The sequence below is a fragment of the Scylla paramamosain genome, chromosome 6 (genome assembly GCF_035594125.1).
Source record: "Scylla paramamosain isolate STU-SP2022 chromosome 6, ASM3559412v1, whole genome shotgun sequence".
NCBI lineage: Eukaryota > Metazoa > Arthropoda > Malacostraca > Decapoda > Portunidae > Scylla > Scylla paramamosain.
In genome coordinates, this window is record NC_087156.1 from 1,680,001 (window position 1) to 1,690,000 (window position 10,000).

The 10,000-nt window shown below is 42.2% G+C and overlaps 1 protein-coding gene across 2 annotated transcripts in view; it reads right to left on the bottom strand.

The window, feature by feature from the left end:
* LOC135101195 (GATA-binding factor C-like) overlaps positions 1-10,000 on the bottom strand; it is a 206,147-nt gene that overhangs the window by 14,027 nt on the left and 182,120 nt on the right. The window lies entirely within an intron of this gene.

The window sequence follows — 10,000 nt, forward strand, 5'->3', positions numbered from 1 at the left end:
CTGGGGGAGCTCATTACCACGGGAACAAGACGGTGAGAGCCGCTAACGCTCATTCACGCCCAGGCAGTGTGAGACTGGGGGGATTCAGGTGTGATGGGGGAGGAATGGTGAGGCTGTGGGGCCATGGGTGATGGGTGTCGGCATGGTGTAACCAGGAATGATGGGTGGTGGGTGACGGGGCTGTGGTGCCAGAAGTGATGGGTGGCGGAGGGGCTGTGAGGCCAGGGGTGATGGGTGGTGGGTAGCGGGGCTGTGGGGTCAGGGGTGATGGGTGAGAGAGAAGGGCTAGAAGGCAAGGAGTGAGGAGCGAAGTTGCAATACCACAAGAAAGCAGAAACATAAGAAAGCAAGAGGACCTGCAAGAAGCCTACACGTGGCAGTTTCTGTATAAAACAAGAGAAACCGGTGCAAATATAGGATTATTTTATTCTAGTTGACGAACTTTGAATAAGATAAATATATATAAGTTAACGCCGGTGAACCTAAGGATAGACATATATGATAAAAAAAAGAAAGCATAAGGGAGTACTTATCACATACAGAACACACTCGTACACGATCATAGTACCTCAAACTCTTCATTATTTATATTAATATGATGAATAACCTAACTTAATACCTATCCTAGCCTATCTAACTTAACCTAACGTACCCTAAACTAACTAAACCTAACCTATGCTTACCTCAATATAAAGTTCAATTATCTGCTCGTGACATTACTGTTAAATGAATACTGCAGATGAACTAACCTAAGGCATACAATAAGTTGGAATGATTTAATAGAAGCAGAAATCATTATTCTGATTTCATTGCAGAGAGAGAGAGAGAGAGAGAGAGAGAGAGAGAGAGGAGAGAGAGAGAGAGAGAGAGAGAGAGAGAGAGAGAGAGAGAGAGATTTAGTTTCGAGTGTTTATCACAACTTATTGGACGGGGCTTTGGGACGTCGCCAAGTAGTGGGGGGCGGGAAGGGGCTGCGAGACTCGGGATGAGGTGTCAAGAGAACGAGAGGAGAGGGCTAAGGGACTGAGGGAATGAGGGGCTAAGGGACAGAGAGTGAGTTGAAAGGGGCTGAGTGACAGTAATCATACACGGAAAGAGACAGAGATAGAGATATTGTAGATTAATAGAAAGCCAGAGAGATACATTGATAGATAGACAGATAGACAGACATCATTTCTTCTTTCATGAATCAGAGTAGATAACTAGAAGGTTTTTCCGTAAACATGACATTAATGCAAGTAAACAAGCCTACTAGACACTTCCCAAACAATTACCTTCCTAACACAAAATAAACTTATATGTAAACTTGAATTTGACACGAATGGTATCTTGGTAAGCTGCAATTGCTTCTCCTTCAGCTTGAATGAAACGTTGTAGAGCAAATTTAGCGTAAAAGACACTTCTGAGAGCTAAAGAAGTGACTGAATACTTTTTTTTTATTTATTTTTTTTTTAGAGTTCCTTTATACTTGTTCAGAAAATGATAAGGTAAGAATGCTTGAATACGAGGAACAGGTATCAAATTATTATCAGCAGTCAGAGGGCAAAGAAGAAAGTACACATTTTAATTTAATAGAAACCAAGATGCAATGAAAGTTTCTTTTATCCGAGTTGCTAGCACAGTTATGAGTCACTCTGCCTCTGTCCCTTTAACCCTTTCTCCCGCCATCTGGGGCACGTGTCCTTAATCACCTGCAGCCACCTCTTGATATTGTAGTGGTTAGAGATCGACACTATATTCTCTTAACCCACTTTTCCTCGTTATTGAGACTTGCAAAGGTCCAAGACGTTATAATGCCCACAAAATGTATCCTTCAGTTTTTTTTCTTCCTTATCGAAGCCTGCGAAGATTTTAGACACTGCAGTTGGTATATACTATAAAATTTATTCTTTTGACCTCCTTTTTTGTATCTCATGGGTCCTTGAAAAGATTCTAGATTTTGTTGTAGCTAGAAACTGACAATAAATTCTTCTAACCTCCTTTTTCCTTCTTACGGATCCTTGCAAAGATGGTGTACATTGTCACGGTTAGAAATTGTTAAATATATTGTTTTAACCCCCTTTTCATTTTTATGGGGCCTTGCAAAATTTCTGTACGTTTCTCTCAGCCCCGTAAACTGTTGCGTATCTCAGTGGAAAGGTTAACCCAGTGGCTGCAGGTTGCGGGTCTCGGCTCGGCGGCCCACACAGCGTCAGGCAGTGAGTGGGTGACGTGTAATCCTGTTTGGAGGGCTCGTGATGTTACCTGGCTGCAAGCTGACGCCGCCCCTCCCCCCGTCGATACTCTTTGATACGCCGCCCGCCTCTTCCCCTGCTCCTGTTCCTTTCTCCTCTTCCTTCTTCTACTGCTGCAACCTGCCACACTTTCTCCTCCTCCTCCTCCTCTTCTTCCTTGTTCTTCTCTTCGTCCTGCTTGGTTGTAATGTGGCCTTAGTTTGTTTGTTTAGTTTTTGGTAGTTTTGGTGTGTCTGTCTGTCTGTCTGTCTGTCTGTCTGTCTGTCTGTCTGTCTGTCTCTCTCTCTCTCTCTCTCTCTCTCTCTCTCTCTCTCTCTCTCTCTCTCTCTCTCTCTCTCTCTCTCTCTCTCTCTCTCTCTCTCTCTCTCTCTCTCTCTCTCTCTCTCTCTCTCTCTCTCTCTCTCTCTCTCTCTCTCTCTCTCTCCGCCACCCCCCTCCCTCCTACCCTCCTACCTCTGTCTGTCTACCTACCTACTCCTTAACCTATACACTTCCTAGCCTGCACATTTTCTCACCTACACACTGCCAACACACCCAATATATATTCGTATCTAGCCACTTACCTACCTACATATATAATTCTTACGCCCAGCATATCATTATTTTCCAGCAAGATTATCTGCAGACAAGCATCGCGCATCTGGGTGATATTATCAGTTACTCTGTCGGGGAGGAAAAAAAAAATTAAATGAATTCCGTTCCGTTAATTCACACGGCGGGGAACATTTAAGTTAGCGACAGGAGGCGCCGCGTCGCTCTGCCCTGTGTGTCAGTGTTCCTGCAACTCGGCCTTAAAACTAGAAGGAGGAACAGGAAGATGTTAAGGACTGGGCAAGGCTTATGTGAGCTTGAGATTAAGCTGGATGGCTGTACATAGTAAAGTATAGTAAAGTGAATATTAGTGTAGCTGAGGAGTAAATTATCGTTAAGACAGACGAGACTGAATGCTGGTACTAACTATGCATTGTTAAAGCTTTTCCTGGTCCGAGGATGTGCTCTAGTGAAACAGGAAACGTCACCCACAAATTTCAACTATTCTTCGGAACCCTACCCATGATCAAAGAGAAGTTATTACACAGATTAAGAAAAACCCAGCAAAAGTCTTAATAATGATGAAGTAGCAATAACGTTCAACTTCGTCTGTTTAAAAGAGAAAAACAAGTTGCAATAGAAGGTTTGTGGCGGGGAAGGACGTGAGGCAGGTGTGACTGTTGACGACTGCACAGGTGAACATATGGACATGGAACTGCAGACAGGGGGTTCATTTAAGGCAGGTTCTGAAGATAACTAACTGGGTGATTTAGGGTGTTTTAAGGTGCAGTAGGATTAAAAAGGATGTTTTAGACTTTATTTTTTGGGTTGATTTAGTGTGATATAGAGTATAATAGAGTAATCCATGAATATTTTCGAGTGGTGATGTTTATTTGAAGGTGATTTAAGCAATACGGTGTGTATTAAAGTGATCTATAGGTGTTTTTTAGGTGTTGTCATGAGAAACGGACAATGGTGGAAAGCCTGTCTAGTGTTGACTATTATAAAGTGGCAGCAGATAATTAATTCCTTAACATTTATTTAAAACGTTTAGAGTGTATAGGATAAAATATTTAAAATCCCACCTCAGTGACGAACTTAGTGTGACTGAGCACGGCACATTAGCGGCAGACACCTGAAGCATGACCTGTGAACCGCTACGAGACAAATGATGAGTGGAAGCTGTGCCCTCATTGCCTCAGAGTATGCAGCTCACAGATCAACATTCGAACATTGCAGCCTATATTTTCTTATGACTCCCTTTTCTTAGAGCTTCCATATTTTCTTGTTTCCCTTGTTTTCTTATGTTCTTATGGCAGAAAGAGGTTGGCACTGACCCCCACGTGTAGGCCTGACGGCTTCTTGCATCTTCTTTCTTATAGTCTTATGTTCTTATGTGCACTACACCAAGCAGCCTGACGTGGTTCATAAAAAAATTGCCTCTGAGTCACTCCTGAATAATGTGTGAAGGATCATAATAATTATTCTCCTGGCTAATATCTCAAGCTAGCATTGGCAAGAGCTGGACGCAGTGAGTGTGGAAAATACTTAGTGACCATCTCAACTCGAAAGAATTTAGCGCAGTGGACGGTGACCAAAGGAGGAGAGGTGCCCAGCGCGGCCGCCTGACAGAGTGTAAAGTTCAATGCGCGAGGTGAGAATCGATTTGACAAAACAAACGAAGGTGGAACGGCGCGGCGGACGACACCGACACGACCAACACGGCGAAGAGTCGTGGGCGGCTGTTTATGAGTCCGAGTGATCGTGTGCTGCGCGAGACTAGTAGACTTTCTCTCCATTATGCACGTGCCTCTTCTATTATTCACTCAGCGCTGGGAGGGAGAGAGGACCGTCGGGAGGGAGGGTCAGTAGGAGGGAGGAGGTACAAAACATACTTTTGATGGTATATTGCTTTATCTCGTGTTGTCACTGCCCCAGAAATTTGTCTGAGGGGACGTCAAAACCAATACCGTGAGGGAAATTCTGCCCGAGGAAAATTTGTAACAGTTTTTGGGTCTGACACTTGCAACAGCCGAGCACTGAGGGTGACTTAAGCGGGAAGAAGGAGGACACTGACTAACAGCATATCACAGCCACAGCAGAACGGCCGCTACACACCGGAACACCACAGACTGCACCACGACGGCAATCACGTACAGTAGCCACACCACCGTCACAGGAATAAATCAGAATCACTCCACGGCCATGACAGCGTAAGACAGCTACACCGTGACATCGCCGCGACCACGTCACTAATGCACCATCACGAAGGGACATATACCAGGTCCTCAACATCATCAGAGGCCACAGCTGGATCACAGGAACTCGTCAAACAACACACTACGATGACATCCCTGGAACAGAAACTACACCAGTCCATCAGATCGCCATATCCATCACCACAGCAACACAGTAAAGGCTTTACTACCACCACAGCACCTCGTCAAAGACCAGTACAAGTAACAGACCACAGCAAGTCGTTGTAGTCCCATCTCCAGCACAGCAACACAGCAGGGGCCGTATACCACCATCACAGCACCTCATCAGAGACCAATACAAGCAACACAGGCCACAGCAACACAGCATAGCCGCAGCTGCAGCAGTGTGTGAGTCACGGAGGCAGTGAGAGGGTCTGGGCCATCACTTGTGTTGACAGTGTGTCGCCGCCACGCGCCCTGCACGCCTCATCACGCCGCTGGCCTTGGCTCGCCTTTTCCCTCCTGACGCAGGGACGCACTCATCTTCATCGACTGTAACTCTCTAATAAAGCCTTCCTCTCACCCCGCGCCGCATTATAGCCGCTCGTCATCAGTTCGTCCCTTAGATCTGTAAGCGATGGTTGTCATTTATTAGCCTCCTTTTTATGTATTTGTTTATATTTATTTTCCTTCTATTCTGCGCGGCACATGTGTTCACTTTTTGTCAGCCGTCCCACTCGTGCCTGGGGTCCGCCGCTCCTCACAAACTTGACACTGTTAACAAGGCCAAGCCAAGTTTAAACTGCGCACTTACTGAAGGTCTTGTTCGATGCTGTGTGAGCCTGTAAGCCGCCTCGCTGCGAAGGGCGCGGTGTGGCATGTCTCGCGAAATTGTTAGGCAGAAAATTAACGAAGAAAATCTTTGCCCTTGAAAGGACAGACTCTTGTTCTTCAAGCGCAAAAAAGGCAAGAGGAACAGTCAATGAATAAGCAAAAGCCTAATCAGTTGCCGCCAGTGTCCAGTGAAGTGACGGCGAGCACCACTGCCTCGCCGCGAAGGTAACCACGCCAATGCGAGGCAGGACTGGACTGACGAGGCGCCCCAAAAGCAGAACTGTAGATAGACGGGAAGGAAGATAATATCAGGGTGTGGGACAGACAGCTGGAGTCCCGTAGAAGGCAAGTAGCTGTAATAAGGGTGACATTGATTGTGGCAGTTTGGTGGTGGGAGGCGGTGGTTTTGAGGAGGCAGGCCAAAGAGGGTCAGGGCGCGGTGCGCTGACGTGGTACACTCGTTTCTCTGAGAGCCGTTAGTGCTCACACAGCAGCACTCCTGCCTTGAGGGATATCTCAGCCGCCCCGAGGGCACTGAAGAGTCGAGGGAGAGGGACGTGAGCGATAGTGGTGATAGGAGTGAGGGGGAAACAAAAGGTTGTATACTCCTGTACTGGCGATGGTTGAAGGGACGGTAAAGCAAGGAAGAAATGATTGATTGACCTAACGGAACAAGGAAGGGAGGAGATGGTGGACTTATCATAACAACGGGAACTGCATTAGACGGAGAAAGTGTGAGGGTACAGAGAGGAGGGGAGGGGCTGAAGCAGTACAAGGGCAGGCGGCAGCGACGCAACAAGGAGATTAAACAGGTAAACAAGATCAACTTCTCAAGCGACCCTAGCGCGTGGACCCTCAACCTCCGCCCTCACCTCAACTTCTTCCCCTCCCCTCCTCCCCCTCTCCGCCTTCTGTCCCCCCCGGTGAGCGAGAGAGGAGAGGGACGAGACAGTACTTGAGTGAGGAGATGATGAGGTACAATTGTCTTTCTCTCTCCTCTTCAATTGCTGCTTAGATTAAGTGGTTCTGGGTGCTCAGTGTTGGTCAGACTAGGGGCGGGTGGTGCCTCGAGTCTTGTTAAGGGAAAGCATTAATTAAAAAAAAAAAAAACGGAAAAGTACTGCAAGTTTCAAATGCTTTTTTTAGGTTGTTTTCACACACACACACACACACACACACACACACACACACACACGTCATGCTGCCTTTTCTTAGTCTTTCATCAAGTGCAGCTAAAAATTAAGTGCTTTCGGGTGTTGGTCAGATGAGGAGGTGATGAAACATTACTTACTAGTTACCATATTTTAAACCTTCAAGAAACTCTGCACTTTCGTGGTCGTGCCTCGAGGCTGGTCGACAGAAGGACTAAATTGCATGAAGTATTCGCTGCAAGTTAATAATCTTTTTCTTCAGTTCAAGATATTTTATGCATTATTATCATTATTATTTTTCCTGGTGCTTAAGCTTCGTCAATAAATCACACCGGTAATTTATTCTTAGCTTTTATTTTCTGGGGTTTTTCCTTCACTTCACTACTTTATTATGCAGTTTGGTGCCCTTCCATATTTAGGGAGAGTAATTGACGTCCTTGCTGAGGGAGAAGGCTGAAGGAATATTGTTCTGGCATCTATTTTAAGATCAAGTTTAGGCAACAACAATTCACTGCGTCACTTTAAGCCTTTCCATGTTAAATATTTTTTCGTCCATAATCACCAACAGCTTTTTAGATAGTTCCTTTGTATCTCGCTCACCTGAATAGTTTTATAATAGAAAAGACTCACTGTCGAAATGTTACAGAAATAAAACATAAAAACTACTTCATTCTGTTTTCTCACCACCACAATCCACTCATAGAAAAGAATAGGTTTTATAATCTAGGAAAGACAAAATTAGCATAAAGGAGACAAAAATTACCATCTACTAAGCCTTGAAATAAAAGTACAATAGAGATGCCAGCCGATGGATGATACAGACCAAGAACATACGAACATTTCTTGTGTCAGTGCAAACTTCAGTGTTTTTTTTTTTTTTTTTTTTTACTGTGTTCTGAATGGTAACAAATAACGGGCATGGGGGTAAAGGGTTACGAATTGATTCTTTTCACTTCTCGATGACTTTTTAGCTTTTTTTTTTTTTTTTTTTTTTGTCAGTGCAATTTTTTTTTCTTTTTTTACTGTGTTCTGAATGGTAGTACACAGCGAACAAGAGAATAAAGGGTTCGAAAGTAACTCTCTTAACTCTTTAGTGACTTTCTTTTTGGTGGTTTCAGTTGTAAATAATTCATGGTTTTAATGGTCTTGTAAATAACCGTATACGCATTTTTTTTCTTACTTCTGTCATCTTCCTTTTCTTCTTATTCTTTAAAGGAAATATTTTACCGCTGGCCGGAAATGATGGGTCAGTTCATTCTCTCTCTCTCTCTCTCTCTCTCTCTCTCTCTCTCTCTCTCTCTCTCTCTCTCTCTCTCTCTCTCTCTCTCTCTCTCTCTCTCTCTCTCTCTCTCTCTCTCTCTCTCGATTTGATATTGTTTGTTATCTTTGTTTTAACAATTATCTGGCTGCATTATCTTCTCACTTTTATTTTGTCATTATTACTTTCTGAGCATTGCATTTGCCTCTCTTATCGATTGATTTTGGATTATAATCTACGTAGGCATTCCGTCCATATAAGTTTGTTAGAGATGATGTTTATATTTTAAGTACATTTTATCATATTCCCGTATTTCGCTTTTAATTTTTTTTCATCTAAACATAACAAGTTTTCATAGTTTTTTACATTGTTAATTTTCCTTTTAAACTTTTTTTTTTTTTTTTTTTAGTATATTTATGAGTTTCCCAGACTTTTTTTTATTTGCCTTCTTAACATAATAATCATGTGTTTTTGTAGTTTTTATTTCATAAGTTTTCAAATTTCATTCCATTTTTTTTATTGTTTTTATCAGTTCCCCATATTTCCCATTATTTTTTTTTATTTCCCTGAAAACATAATGATATATTTTTACCATTTTTTTTATAAGCGTTTCATATTTTCTTCCTTCAAATTTTATTCCATTATAATTTTTTTTTTTTTTCACTCCATATATGTTTATCAATATTTTTTTTTCGTAGGTTTTCTGGATATTTTTCCCATTTAATTTTCATTCTAAATAATTTTTAGTTGTAGTTTCATCAGGTTCTCGCATTTTTCTTTATTAGATTTTCCTTTTACACATCAAATGAAGCTTCCTCCAGGTAATGTGTCGAGCAGAGAACAGGTTTAACACATTTTTTCTACATATATTTCTTTTATTTTCATTTACGTACCTACATTATCATTTTTTTGCTTCTTGTCTTTCCATGAGTTGTTCGTAAAAGGCGACTTTCCTCCTCGGCTGTTTTCCCGTCTAACTCGTCTCCATTATCTTTTAAGTTCATCTTTTCCTCCAATGCTGCCTTATCCTCGCCTGCCTCATGTTATTCTGCTTCATCAATTTATACTGTTGCCCTTGTGCTACACTGTATATCTGTGTGTGTGTGTGTGTGTGTGTGTGTGTTCAGACAATCACACTAATTGGTACTTACGTTTAATAGCCACATAGACACAGGAGGGAACACACACACACACACACACACACACACACACACACACACACACACACACACACACACACACACTGTCACCAATATATTGCCAGGTTCTTTCTATCACTCCGAAGCAATGTGTGTCTCTTATCAATAAAAAAAAAGTAAAAAACTGCACATGATTCAATTAATCTTACTCTCTTTTTATGACGCGGAAATTCTTCACGAGTTTTATAAGGTTTTAAAATAATTCCCTTGTTCTTTAACACTTTCACTTCTCGACCAGTTTTTCTGAGTCTCTTGCAATGTTTTAAATACTTATTTTAAATTTATTTTCAAGCTTTAAATACTCTGATCGTTTAGAAAAGACAAAACTGACCTCCCATTCTCTCCCTCTTTTCTTTTTCTTTATTTTGTTGTGCATGTCCATATAAATATATATTTTTTTGTCTTATTCATGTATTTTTTTCTCGGGATTTAAATGTTAAATAAGGATGACTGTAGCTATGAAAAGGTAAAAAAAAAAAAAAAACCCTTCCATTTTCTCCCTTTTCCTTTCTTTCTTTTTTTGTGTTTATGTCCAGAGAAACATCTTTTCTAGTTCATGTAAATATTTTTCTACTGCTTTGAATGTTACCTATGG